This window comes from Schistocerca nitens, chromosome 6 (genome assembly GCF_023898315.1).
Source record: "Schistocerca nitens isolate TAMUIC-IGC-003100 chromosome 6, iqSchNite1.1, whole genome shotgun sequence".
Classification (NCBI taxonomy): domain Eukaryota; kingdom Metazoa; phylum Arthropoda; class Insecta; order Orthoptera; family Acrididae; genus Schistocerca; species Schistocerca nitens.
Window position 1 is genome coordinate 702355137 of NC_064619.1, and position 15063 is coordinate 702370199.

Consider the following 15063-nt stretch of genomic DNA (forward strand, 5'->3'; position numbering starts at 1 on the left):
GTGTGTGTGTGTGTTTCGAGCTTACGGGTGATCAGCGCCGACGATGCCGTAAATGTGTTCATACCCCAAGCCTTTACCGTGTTCGTAGTCGAGACCACTTGATCCACGAAAAACACTCCCATACCATAACACCACCTCTTTCGTACTTCACTGTTGGCACTACAGATGATGGTATGGCACTGTGACAGATTTCAAGACGTCTGTACTTATACTATCAAATGGTTCAGCGCATCTTCGTGAAGTATCACGATAAAAACTCGCGGTAAGCCGACGAAAACGTCATCACTCCCAGATACAATAACATTGTGGTCGACTAATACGCAGGACTGGTTTAAGGCACAAGCGACCCAAGTCGCCGCATGGGGTGCCGAGCTGAGAGGACATCCAGAGGCGCCACAATTTTAAGTTTTCTGTACTGGACGTGTCACAATTAGAAGCGTTCACTTGGGCGTCTAGTTGACAGGGGCTCCAGGGTCAGCTAAGTACTAGATTTGTATCCAGTACGTCTCATACTGACACGGCTGAAAGTGTACGAGGGACAGGTATGGGCGGAAGGGGGGGGGGGGGGGCGCCAAACGATTAGCTGCTTGTGTGGAGAAATGTTCTCGAACCGGCGCAGAGCGTACGCGCCTAGACGAATCAACCAAAATATTTCTTCCTCCTATGTATATCTCGAGGAAATTCCATGAATGTATATAATTAGTGAGTCTTACCAAGAATCGTTCTTCCTGTGAACCATCAGCGACTGGCACGGGAAGCGGCAGAAGTGTCAGTGGTACACAAAGTACCTTCCGCCGCGCACCCCAAGATTGATTGCAGATGACAGACGTAGATACTTTTCTTAATGAGCGCGTTGTCATGCACTGTCAAATAATTTCGAAAGATAACTATGGTCCAGTGGCTGTGATCTGTGTGGTGTAAATTTAGTATGCGATTAAAAGTGTCAGCGTATATTTGGCTTCATGCAGCAATTTTGAAAGAATCGATGAAAATGAAATACACTAAGACAAAAATGTACATCTACATTTACACTCCGCAACGCACCGTATTGTGTGTAGCAGAGGGTTTCTTGAGCCACTACTAATCATTTCCCTTCCTGTTCCACTCACAAACAGAGCGAGGGCAAAACCACTATCTACATACCTCCGTACGAGCCCTAATCTCTCAAATCTTATCACGTGGTCTTTACGCGAAATGTACACTGGCAGCGGTAGACTCGTTCAGTAGCCAGTTTCAAATGCTGGTTCTCGAATTTTCTCAACAGTGTTTCTCGAAAAGAACATCGCCTTCCCTCCAGGGATTCCCGTTTGTGTTCTCGAAACACCTCTATAATACTTGCGTGTTGTTCGGACCTATCGGTAAACAATCTAGCAGTCCGAATTGCTTCGACGTCTTCCTTCACTCCGGCCTGGTGGGGATCCCAAACATCCGAGCAGTACTCGAGAATGGGTCGCACCAGTACTCTATATGCCGTCTCCTTTACAAATTAACCACATTTTCCTAAAATTCTCCCAATACACCGAAGGCGACTATTCGCCTGCAACCCTTACGGGCTCGTTCCATTTGACATCGCTTTGCAGAGTTACGCCTAGATATTTAATATACGTGACTGTGTCAAGCAGCACACTGCTAGTCTTGTATTCGAACATTGTGGGATTGTTTTTCCTACTCATCTCACTTTTTCTACGTTTGGAACTGGATGCCATTCATCATACCTGGCTGCCATTCATCATACCAACTAGAAATTTGATAATACAATATTGTAGAAGCAGAAGAAAGGGAAAAAGTAGATCTGTTAGGTGATCAGTTTGGCTTTTGAAGAGGTAAGAGCACCAGAGAGGCAATTCTGATGTTGAGATTGAAAATGGAAGGAAGAATTAAGAGAAATTAGACACGTTCATAGGATTTTTAGGCCTGTAAAAAGCATTTGACAGCCTGAAATGTTGCAAGAGGTTGAAATTCTGAGAAAAATAGGAGTAAGCTGTAGGGAAAGACTGAAAACACGAGTCAACAGCCATTTTGCATCTGGGATGTGATAAATCAACTAACGTGTATTTTGGTGTGTAGAATCCGAATATACCTTTCAAAATATTCTAGCACGTTTGAATTTTGAAGTTTTTTTATTTTTCATATTCAGTATTTCCCTTTCTGTTTTGATGTTTAATTGCTTGTTTTTTGATTTGCTCTTCAGTAAATGGTTGGTGTGGTAATCTAGTGGTGTGAAAGAGATCCTCAGTGAGTGTTTCCTGTGAAAGATAGTGCAAACTTTTTGTGTTTAAAACTTACACTAAGAAAAATGGCAACTAGTAAATCTCGTTGCTGTCTAACCCTCCCCGACAACTTTTGCTATGTGTGTGGGAAATTCTCTCCAAAAGCCCAATGAAAACCAGTCTCTGATTTGGTCAAGAAGGCATATAAATTATATTTTGATTGTCCTGTTGGTGATCAAGATAAAAGTTTTGCACCTCATATTGCCTGCATAACTTGTACTACAACCTTAACCCAGTGGTTGAAAGGAAAGCGCCGAGCCCTGCCATTCGCTGTTCTGATGGTGTGGTGTGAGCCTAAAGACCATTATTCAGACTATTACTTCTGTCTTACAAATATTTCGGGACATTCAAGTAAAACTAGACATAAAATAAAGTATCCAAATGTATGTTCAGTGCATCTGTCTGTGCCCCATGATGAGGGGTTGCCTGTTCCTGCCTTTAACTTGAAAGCCACGGAACCAGATACCATGTCAAGTGAATCAGAAAGTATTGAACATGTAGAAGAGCACTGCCCTCAATATCATGGCGCTTCGCCTCTGTAATCAAAAGGAATTGACGATTCCGTTCGCGATCTAAATCTTTCGAAACAGCAAGCTGAAATCTTGGGGTCGAGACTGCAGCAACGGAACCTTCTAGGTCCTGGGACATAAATTTCCTGTTTTCAACTCAAGAGGTGCTTCCTTCGCTCAGTATTTCGATATGCAGAATTCAATGTGTGTATGTAGATATGTCAATGGTGTGATGACGCAGCTAGGTGTAAAACATAATCCACAGTAATGGCGACTATTTCTTGACTCCAGTAAAACCAGCTTGGAAGCAGTACTATTGTATAAATGCAATGCATTGCCTTTGGTACCTTTGGCTTACGCAGTAGACATGAAAGAAACTTATGAAACGATGGCTTTACTGCTAGAGCTAATCAAATATAAGTATTATGAATGGGAGCTTTGCTGTGATTTAAAAGTTGTTGCACTCCTTACAGGTTTACTGGCTGGATTCACGAAATACCGCTGCCTTCTGCGCCTTTGGGACAGCCGTGACACCAAGAACCACTATACAATCAAGGAATGGCCTACAAGGAAGTATATGTTCCTGGAAACGTACATGTGAACAATAACCCACTGAACCTCGCCTTCATATCAAGTTGGGCCTTATCAACAACTTTGTAAATGCCCTGGATAAAGAAGGTGAGGGCTTCAATCACTTAAAAGAAAAGTTTCCCAAATTAATTGAGGCGGAGCTGAGAGAGGGTACATTTGTTGGACCACAAATAAGAAAATTGCTGAAATGTCGAACCTTTGATACCAAACTCACAGATATCCAATTAGCTGCTTGGTCTTCTTTTAAGGCAATTGTGAAGGTCTTTTTGGGTAACAGAAAAGACCGAAAGTATGTTACCAATGTGAATGATCTGTTGGACAACTATAAGAACATGTGGTGTAGAATGTCGCTTAAAATACACATTTTACATTCACTACCACTGAGTACAATCAGATATGAGCTAGTACCTCTATCCCTCCCACACCGTCAACAACATTTGCGCCTAACTAAACTTTAGAATGAAAAAGAATATTCTTTGAACATTTTTATTTTCCAAATTACGAAGGATAAATGACATTTAGTTCTTGCAGGTGTATTATTAAACCACGAAAGAATGTGTCAAAGTGACAATTGGTACTGTTCTTTGCTAACAATCTTTTTTAACAGACTGAGGTAGCGACTCTCAGTGCATCGCGAATGCTACTTACAACTACTTCTCGGGAAAGAAAGCCAGCTTTCCACTTTAAGAGAAGGCACTTGTTATGAAACGTGTTTCCCCTGCACCACTCTCTTCATAGCGGTACTTGCTTCACGCACACCCTCCTGCCCCATTTCAACTCAGCAAAATTTAAATGTGTGCACTATACTTAGACCTTGTTTATAAATCACTTGGCTGCTGGACTGGCAGGAACTGAAAAACTTCAAGTTACCAGTCCTTTGTGCCCGACTACTCCTACTAATAATGACAGTGTGTAGGCCCTACAGCAGTTCAGTGTCCAGAATATAGTTCCTGTGATCCTGTGCTGTCAGTTAAAAAAAAAAAAAATGGCTCTGAGCACTATGGGGCTTAACATCTGAGGTCATCAGTCCCCTAGAGCTTAGAACTACTTAAACCTAACTAACCTAAGGACATCACACACATCCAAGCCCGAGGCGGGATTCGAACCTGCGACCGTAGCGGTCGCGCGGTTCCAGACTGTAACGCCTAGAACCTCTGTCAGTTATCTAGGTGAATAATGAAGCAATTTCTGGTCCATAGCTGGAACAGCCTGCAAGGCATTTTTCATCACACACACACACACACACACACACACACACACACACACACACACACACACACACAATAAAATATATAGTGTATGTATCATGACAATGCCTTCTCCGAGTGGTAGGCAGTTCCCACAATGTGTGTATGAATTTTACTCTCTTAGGTGCATGGTACAAAGTAAGAACTATGTATCTAGTGAATGGATGGATTTGGGGAAGATGATGTTCATCCAGTTGTTTCAAAAGCGTACCCACCACATTGTGTCACACGTCAGTGCATGTAATTGAGGAAAAAATGTAGTCATTGGTAACCTATGTAATCAGTACCACAGTCTTACGAAAACAATTTAATTTCGTGAGTGAAATGCAATCAAACCCTTTTCTTTTTACCCCTCAGAAAATTCCATTTCAGCCCTTGGAAGATGATTACTCAAAGGTTGGGAACCATTGCTGTAGAAGGATGTTGAAAATTAGGTGGGCTGATAAGAAATGAGAGGGTTCTCTGCTGCAAACACTGGCAAGTAGAAGGGATGTGATAAGACATGTGTTAAGACATAAGAGAATAACGTCCATGGTACTAGAGAGAGATGCAAAGGGTAAAAACTGTGAAGGAAGACAAGGATTTATACATATACAACCTATAATTCAGGATGCAGGTTGCAAGTGCTTGTCTGAGATGAAGAGTTTGGCGTAGGAGAAGAATTCGTGGCGTGCCACTTCAAACCAGTTAAGAGATTGATGACTTAAAAACCTAACGACTTTTGTATTTTCGTAAGTCCAAGATAATGGGTACATGGACAAGGAATGAAATAAACAATAAAACAAAGCTGGCCTGAAGTGCTTTTGGTAAACAATGCAATAGTTGAGGTTTGCATTTAGGGCAGCTAAAATAACGACTGCAAGGACAGCTAAACAAAAGAGTAAAATTGGTCTGAAGAGCTTTTGATAATGTAAATAGAGTTTCTAAAACTAAGTTAGCGATATATGTATGAAAAGGGAACTTTACAACCAATGTGTACTGCCAGTTTTCACTAGTGGCAATGAATTGTGGATTTGTAATGTGAAAACAATTCAAAACACTTAACACTGTACAGCGAACAATAGAGATGCGTGAGAGGAACTACCAGTAGAGACATATAAACAAAAAACATGAATAATCGGAGGACAGATAGTAGTGGAAGTCGTAATCAATAGGTCGTTATTTGCATGTTCTGTTGATCAAAATTGGGGCTCGCGATATGATATGGAACGAGTCAGCTTTAAGTTATAGTACACTTTCTCATTAAAATATATGCCGACATGCTGACAATTTACACGATTTTCTTTAGCTAAAAAGAACTATCAAAACTGTATATAAAGTATGTTGCTATTCAGTGATCTCAGTACATTCTGTAGTTTCCTCTACGTTAAGTGTTTCGTAACAACACCACTTTGAGATCCTCAGGCTGATGCTTTTGGTAATGCTCCACTTACATGCAGAAAAATCATTTCCTGACAGGTGTCTTCATTTCTCTTCCTCAAACTCCTTCCTCCTACCGTAACAAGTATCTCAGCCGCATTCTTATCTCGATTGAACATCGTGTCGCACCTGTAAACAGTTCGTGTCGCGTCGTACCTGTAAGGCGTTTGTGTTCTAAGTTAACACAGCGTATGCTTCCTCAAGTTTTGATGGTTAATTGTACTACCTGGGCGTGATCGTGTGTTGCAACGCGTTCGGATGACGAGTTAACATCTTAAAATGACACCCATAACAGAAAATCCACTGGATTTTGTGCATCTGGAGAACGTACAGTGAATTGTTATTAAGTTCTAGAATTTTGTCACTGCACTTAGCAAGTAAGTCGTCGATTTAATTCTGTATGCACTTGTATCATGGTGGACTTCTGGGCCTAGTTCTAGTGCTTGCAGAAAATAATAAAAGACTTAAGGCTATGTCCGCTTGCAAGCACACAATTATTATTTTGATTTGATACCCAGACATGTTTCACTACAACTGTGGAATTCTCAAGTGGCTTTTTTCTTTGATTTTCTGAAATACGTACATACAGATCATATTTAGGTTAAGTTATAAATATAATCTTTATGCACGTATTCCAGAAAAATAATGGAAAAACACCCACTGAAGATGCCACAATTGTGGTGAAACCTGTTTGGGTTTTGAAGCAAAATAATAATTGTGTACTTGCAAAAAGGCGTAACTATGGCGTGTTTTCCGATCCACAATGCTTTCATTTTTTAACTGTGGCATGTTTTCTGAGAATTATATTCAAAATAATTACCATTCCACTTTTCTAATCGAGGTTTTTGTGAAGTTTCTGTTAATTTTAAGGCACCTGTCGGAACTGGCAATCTCGCCTCAAATATTCCCATCAGTAAATCGTTCTGCGCTCAGTATAAAGCCCTCCTGGTATTTGGTCGGGAAGTTCACGATTCTACTATGGGACGTTACTCGCACAGCCTGGTCTACCTAGACAAACGATAGTCAGTCTGGTTCCTACCGCCCATTTGTGGACGTTCCGGCTTTTCATGGTGGGCTATTGGCGGTAAGGGTTTTAAAACATTTCAGTTAGGTTTTCATAAAAATTTGACATGAAGTACTTGATAAGTAATTGTTAATATATGCTTTAACTTGCAGTAACTCTGTTTTGTATATTTTATAAAGTGAACTTACTTCACTTCTTTATAGATTACCACTATTGTGGAACCAGTGGACGGTTGGAAAATTTTACTTCTAACAGAGATGCAAGAGTGGGTTGTAGGAAAAAGAAGATTGTCTACCTCTGATCTAGACGATGAAACGTATATATAAAAACAGTATAGTTCCTTTAGAACGATAAGTTGCCTTATTTGTCCTTGTGGACGTAACACCGTCAGCTCTGGCTGTAACTTATCTTTCATGCATACGTTGAGATAACTTTGTATGTGGTCATTAAAGTCACGCCCTATTGTGACCGCAGTGAATCTCTCTATCTCTCAACTCACACCCACAACCTCATACTCACACACACACACACACACACACACACACACACACACACACACACACACACACACACACACACAAACCACAACTCGTAAACTGGCATGTTTAGTTTACCATTCTACAATGCGTTTAGTGACTGTGTTACTTGTGTCATCATGCAGATGCAGAGTGCGACGTGTAGACAACCTAGAGATGGTGTTCACCCATCAACGTAGTGCTAAGGCCAGGACGGCGAGAAGTCTGCACCATCGGCAGCTATACTAGATCAAAGATTTCTCATGGCTGTTGAAGACAACAGCACAAGAAACGAACTGCAGCAAACGCTCTTCTCAGAACCAAACAAGGATGACGAAGAATTTTGCACAAAGTATCCATATTTCACAGATAAATGTAGAAGGACTATCAAAAGACAAATGTGAGTATCTGAGCAAACTGGCCATTGATGATAACACCGATATCATAGATCTCCAAGAATCCCATCTAAATGAAAATAATATAACAAAGGATAAGGCTGTAGGATACGAAGCGGTAGGATACTTGCCATCACTAGCTCCATCATATACCTAAGTAACACCCTCCGTGACATTAAGGGAGTGAGTTGCCAAGCGATCAGTGGCATCAAAGTAACCACTCTGCAACTGAGTGGTTTAACTGTTGTTTCAGTCTGGAAACCACCGAATATCCAGTGGCCCACTTGAGTGCTACCCTCTGCGCCTCAGCCGTGATTTCAAGAGCCACCACACAACCTGGGGTTATAAAAACAGTCATGATAATGGAGAAACCTTTCGTTCTGTTATATGGCACACCTGTGCCAATTATGACCTGTGCTTTCTCTCCACTGTTGAAAACACACTTCCTTTGAGTCGTACTAGAAAAATCCTAAGAAGCTTCCCAAGAAGCCAGGGCCACCCACAAAAATCAGTACAGGGTTTGATACACCTATCACAAATTCTACTAACAACTCAAGATGGAGTTTCAGGAAAGCTAAATGGTATGGGTATACTTAGGATGTTGACAGCGACTTACGTTGGCTAGCAGCAAAAGCAGAAAACGGCAATGCACACACTAGTAGTTCTCAAGTCTGGAAAGCCAGTAGCCGACCCCTCAAGTTACTGTGTGCTTCAAATATCTAGAATGACTTAGCCTTCACAGAATTCAAGGAATAGTAAATACTATAATTCCAACATATCAGGCTGGGTTCAGAAGCCAGCGCAGCTTCTGTGAACAGGTTCTAGCCTAGAAATCCTACACTGTGACTGGATTCCCGAAGAAACTAAAGACATCAGTGGCCTTTGTTGATCTGTCAGCAGCATATGATACTGTGTGGCTAGATATACTACTTCTGAAGCTAAGAAAGCATGTTCCGAGTAAGAAACGTCGATACTTGAGGGAGATATTCTTACCAACCGTTACTTTAAGGTTAGCGTTGGACAGAAACAGAGTAAGTTACTTTTCGTAAAAAGTGGGCTCCCCAAGGATTCTCATTAGCACCCCTGTTCTTCAGCCTGTATACTAGTGATGCGCCAGACATTATTGGCAAAAAGTTTTGCTACGTCGACCACCTTGTCATAGCCATACAAACCAGTACACTCGGGGAAGGAGAAAATATATTGTCTATAGGCTTAGAAAGTATCAAAATGTGTGTGTGAAATCTTATGAGACTTAACTGCTAAGGTCATCAGTCCCTAAGCTTACACACCTCTTAACCTAAATTATCCTAAGGACAAAGACACATCCATGCCCGAGGGAGAACTCGAACCTCCGCAACGTACTTGAACCAGCTGCACAGTCCATGACTGCAGCACCCTAGACCGCTCGGCTAATCAAAAAATGGTTCAAATGGCTCTGAGCACTATGGAACTTAACTTCTGAGGTCATCAGTCCCCTAGAACTTAGACGTACTTAAACCTAACTAACCTAAGGACATCACACACATCCACGCCCGAGGCAGGATTCGAACCTGCGACTGTAGCGGTTGCGCGGCTCCAGACTGTAGCGCCTAGAACCGCTCGGCCACACCGGCTGGCGCTCGGCTAATCCCTCGCGGCTGGAAAGTATCAACACATATTACAAAGTCTAGAGACTCAAGGAAATGCAGCCTAATAAAAGTCTGCGCGTTCCACTTAAACAACAGAATCGCAAACCAACAGCTCAATGTGAACTTCTGTCAACAGAGGCTCACACACAATTTCCAGCCTAAATACCTAGATGTCACACTCGATCGGTCTTTATTGTACAGAAGGCACCTGGAAAACACTAGCCAAAAGCTAAAGAACCAAAATAACATGAAGAAACTGGCTGCTGCAAACTGGGTTGCTGAAGAATCCATTCTACTGCAGCTCTGATGTTAGTATGCCTAGTACATAAATCCTGTGCCCCAATATGGTAACACAGTGCTCGTAAAAGGAAAACAGACATCCATTTGAATGAATCAGTGAGAATTATTAAAAGCTACACATCATCAGTACCATTCCGCCACCTGAACTTAGACGCCAAGAAGCAACCGATCGAGAATGTAGGAAGCTGCATCACCATGACCGTCCCCCAAGATCTTCCAATTCATACAGTCTTAAATGACCCTCCTCCAGACCGCTTGAACACTTAGACGCCAAGAAGCAACCGATCGAGAATGTAGGAAGCTGCATCACCATGACCGTCCCCCAAGATCTTCCAATTCATACAGTCTTAAATGACCCTCCTCCAGACCGCTTGAACACGCACTCCACTGTGGCATAATGGAAGAAAGAACAAAAAGTTTGACCTCAAAGAAGGGTGGTGCAAGAGACGGAATGCTGCAACAATAAAACAACATGGTGTTAAAGTTCCATATGCCAGTCTACCAGGATATGGTCTGAAGAGAAGTGAGAGGACACAACTGAACAGGGTAAGAACTGGGCACGCCAGGTGCGAGGCTATGATGCACAAATGGGGACTCCAAGACTCTCCAGCCTGCAATTGTGGGGCCGTTCAGCGTATTGTCAGAGACTGCCCTATGAGAAAGTGCGCAGGACCATTCAGTGATCTTTATTGATACTGCTACCTCTGCTATCAACTAGCTTCATTCAGTAGACGTTGAACTATGATTAAATGTATTTTGTAATTGACAGGCCTAATTTTATAGTTTAAATTTCCTCCATTTAGTAGTACTGAATTATTTACTTAAAGAATTTGAACATACTAGTTTTGTGCCTAAATCCTTAAAGGTGTAATTGTAAACCGTATGTATTTCTTAATATTTGCTACTGTCGCCACACGAGAAATAAAAATAAATTGGTAGTATGCGATTTTTTTACGCCGTGTTATGAGTGGCTAGTAGCATTTAAGTGGTCACAGATGCTGCGTTTGAAAAATCATTAAATACGCACTTCACTTAGTTTAAATGAATTAAACAAGATAAATCACACGTTTACTTCAGCGTTTGGAAAAGCAGTGAGATACAGACGGCGGTCCCTGGCACGAAAGAAACAGGAATAGGATATAGTACTGAATAGATCTGTTGGTAAAACACACCCTAAAGCACCAAGGAATCGTCAGTTTGTTGGTCGAAGAACTTGTGGGGAGCAAAAATTGAAAAGGATGACAGAGGCTTGGCTATAGCAGGGTCAAATGGATCTAAGCTACAGTCATTATGCAGGGATGAAGACGCTTGCACAGGACAGACTAGGGTGGAGAGCTGATAAGACCAGTGTTCTGACCGAAGACGACGACGACGTCGACAAAACCAAAAACAACAGCCAACAACGACGACGACGACGACAACAACAACAACAACAACAACAACAGCCAACAACACCAGCCAACAAGGACGACGACGACAACAACAACAAAAAAACAACTACTACTATCACTATCACTATCACTACTACTACTACTACTACTACTACTACAACTATAATAATTAAATCATGTTGAAATACAAAAGGCTCTTGACGTACAGTCAAACCCGTCACTCGGCTACTGTAATAGGTGTTTCCTTCAGCTGGAGAAGTGGAACTCACCAGATGATGTTGGCGTCAACTTAGAACAGGATCCTGGTCGGCTGTTTGCAAGCGAGGTACCGAAAGACGCAGCACTTTCTCTCCTCGCCGGGCGCTCGCTACCGTGTGGACACCGCAGTGGCCGCGTCTGCAGATCTGCGCCGCCCGCGCTGTTGGCACACAAACCGCCGCGCGCGAACTGGGCGAGGCGTTCCTGTGACGTCACCACGCGGCCACCTGCCGGCGGCGACGCGAACGCGCTCCAGCGTTCCAGCCGGCCGGCTGCGGGCGGCCCACGCGGCGTGACCTCCAGCGGTGACGCCACTGCTTGACATTACTTGTCCCCACGTACGCCGCCATATGACTCACCAGAGACAACACGCTAAAAAAAGAAAGAGAAGCACTTTGTCCCTAGTTTCACCTCTTGACATTGAGCATTTAAGTTATCTTCCGTGACGAATAGAAACGTACGACCTGCGCTAGTTGCCATCGTAGAGGCAATTCTAGTTGTTTGTTTTCGCAGAGTTGTCAAACAAGCGCATGGTCGTAGAAACCGTGTTTGTCAAACTTAATCTGAATTTGGGGGTAGCTTTTGCCATTTACCGCTGCGCTAAGTATTTTTAGACAAGTGAGAATGGCTACCAGCACAGGCAAGGCTGTTCTTGCATTGACTTAAGCACTGGATCGAGGGAATGGTTGAAACTGCCATAAATATACGCATGAAAATCTCCTAAATGAACTATTACGCACAGAAGTTGATGTATACGTCAACTCTCTCTGAATCCATCTCTCTGTAAAAATACATGTCAGAATCATTTCGCCCTCGTATTGAAAAAGAAAACAAAGTTAAGCGATAATCCATTCCAGTGTTTAACCATTACCTGATTTTAGATTTAGTATTTCCGCCTCTCTTTTCTACACTATGTGCTCAAAAGTATCCGGACACCTGGCTGAAAATGACTTACAAGTTCGTGGCGCCCTGCATCGGTAATGCTGCAATTCAACATGGTGTTGGCCGACCCTTAGCCTTTATGAGTGCTGCCACTCTCGTAGGCATACGTTCAACCAGGTGCTGGAAGGTTTCTTGGGAATGGCAGCCCATTCTTCACGGAGTGCTGCACTGAGGAGAGGTATCGATGTCGGTCGGTGACGCCTGGCACGAAGTCGGCGTTCCGAGACACCCCAAAGGTGTTCTACAGGATTCAGGTCAGGGCTTTCTGCAGGCCAGTCCATTACAGGGATGTTATTGTCGTGTAACCACTCCGCCACAGGCCTTGCATTTTGAACAGGTGCTCGATCGTGTTGAAAGATGCAATCGCCTTCCCCGAATTGCTCTTCAACAGTGGGAAGCAATAAGGTGCTTGAAACATCATTGTACGCCTGTGCTGTGATAGTGCCACACGAAACAACAAGTGGTGCAAGCCTCCTCCATGAAAAACATGATCACGCTGTATCACCACCGCCTCCGAATTTTAGTGTTGGCGCTACACACGCTGGCAGACGATGTTCACCGGTCATTGGCCATACTCATATCCTGCCATTGGATCGCTGCATTATGTACCGTGATCCGTCACTCCACCCAACGTTTTTCACTGCTCAATCGTCCAATGTTTACGCTCCTTATACCATTCGTTTGGCATTTACCGGCGTGATGTGTGGCTTATGAGCAGGCACTCGACCATGAAATCCAAGTTTTCTCGCCTCCCGCCTATCTGTCATAGTACTTTCAGTGGATCCTGATGTAGTTTGGAATTCCTATGTAAGGCTTGGATATAAGGGTGACTACTACACATTACGACCCTCTTCAACTGTCGGCGGTCTCTGTCAGTCAACAGACGAGGTCGGCCTGTAGGCTTTTGCGTGTACGTGTCCCTTCACGTTTACACTTCGCTATCACATCGGAAACAATGGACCTAGGGATGTTTAAGAGTGTGGAAATCTCGCTTACAGGGGTACGACACAAGTGACACCCAATCACCTGACCACGTTCGAAGTCCGTGAGTTCCGCATAGCACCCCATTCTTCTCTCTCACAATGTCTAATGACTACTGTAGTCGCTAATGTGGAGTACCTGGCAGTAGATGGCAGCACAATGCACCTAATATGAAAAACGTATGTTTTTGAGGGTGTCCGGATACTTTTGATCACATAGTGTACTTGGTCTTCTAAAAATGTCATTTCCTTACAGTATCACAATGACAGAACATGCGCATCGTCTGTGGAAGAACCGAAAAGCTTTGATTTCCACATTTTGTTTCCCTCCCGCTTATACATACTGTTCAGAAATTCCCGTTACAAACTTCTAGGAGTTGTAGAGGGGAGTGAGTGTATAATATTTTGAATAGGAACCCATGTCCGGAAACGTACAGTTTCCGTTCTACGACGGTTTCAGTTCAGATGCTGAACTCATCCTTTTCTGCTTGAGGAACTGAATTAGGTGCGACGCAGCACCGTTATTAGGTAACAGCCCCGAAGAAAACATAACGGAACATCCATTTATCACTTAACCCATTGGCGTGTATTAACACTTAAACATTACATGTTTACATCACCGCAAAACAAAAAATAACCAAGCATACGGTACGTACAGAACAGTACTGATGCATTAGAACAGCGGCTCGATATGGCGACCGCGAACGCTGTTGAGGACACTGTACCTAACAAGGGAACCTCCCCATCGCACCCCCCTCAGATTTAGTTATAAGTTGCCACAGTGGATAGACCTTGAAAAACTAAACACAGATCAACCGAGAAAACAGGAAGAAGTTGTGTGGAACTATGAAAAAATAAGCAAAATATACAAACTGAGTTGTCCATGCGTAAGATAGGCAACATCAAGTACCGAAAGATAACAGGAGCGCCGTGGTCCCATGGTTAGCATGAGCAGCTGTGGAACTAAAGGTCCTTGGTTCAAGTCTTCCTTCGAGCAAAAAGTTTAATTCTTTATTTTCAGACAATTATCAAAGTTCAGGCACTCACACATAATCAACTTCGCTCTCCAAAATTCCAGGACATGTTCAGATTTGCTTGGACATATGCAGGATTTGGCGGTCTACACACGGAAAAATTTGAAAACGTAAAAAACATATGTTTTGACAGAGCACAGGGAAAAGTGTGCGAGTGTGAGACTTTTGGATTGATCTGTTGCAGTTTAAGTGACAAACTCTTATGTTTTCATCACTTTTTTGGGAGTAATTACCACATCCACAAGAAAACCTAATCGGGCAACGTGGAAGAATCTTTTTACCCATTCGCCAAGTGTACAAGTTAGGTGGGTCGACAACATATTCCTGTCATGTGACGCACATGCCGTCACCAGTGTCGTATAGAATATATCAGACGTGTTTTCCTGTGGAGGAATCGGTTGACCTATGACCTTACGATCAAAAGTTTTCGGTTCCCATTTGAGAGGCACGTCCTTTCGTCTACTAATCGCACGGTTTTGCGGTGCGGCCGCAAAACACAGACACTAAACTTATTACAGTGAACAGAGACGTCAATGAACGTATGGATGGATCATAACTTT

At 42.9% G+C, this 15063-nt stretch overlaps 1 protein-coding gene across 1 annotated transcript in view; it reads right to left on the reverse strand.

Annotated features, from left to right (window-relative positions):
• The window catches only part of LOC126262744 (dickkopf-related protein 3-like), a 171965-nt gene extending 160239 nt beyond the window's left edge, over positions 1-11726 (reverse strand). Inside the window, exon 1 of the mRNA XM_049959553.1 lies at positions 11559-11726. The gene's annotated coding sequence lies outside the window, so the exon portion shown is untranslated. The remainder of the gene's footprint in view (positions 1-11558) is intronic.
• Between the last annotated feature and the right edge of the window lie 3337 nt (positions 11727-15063).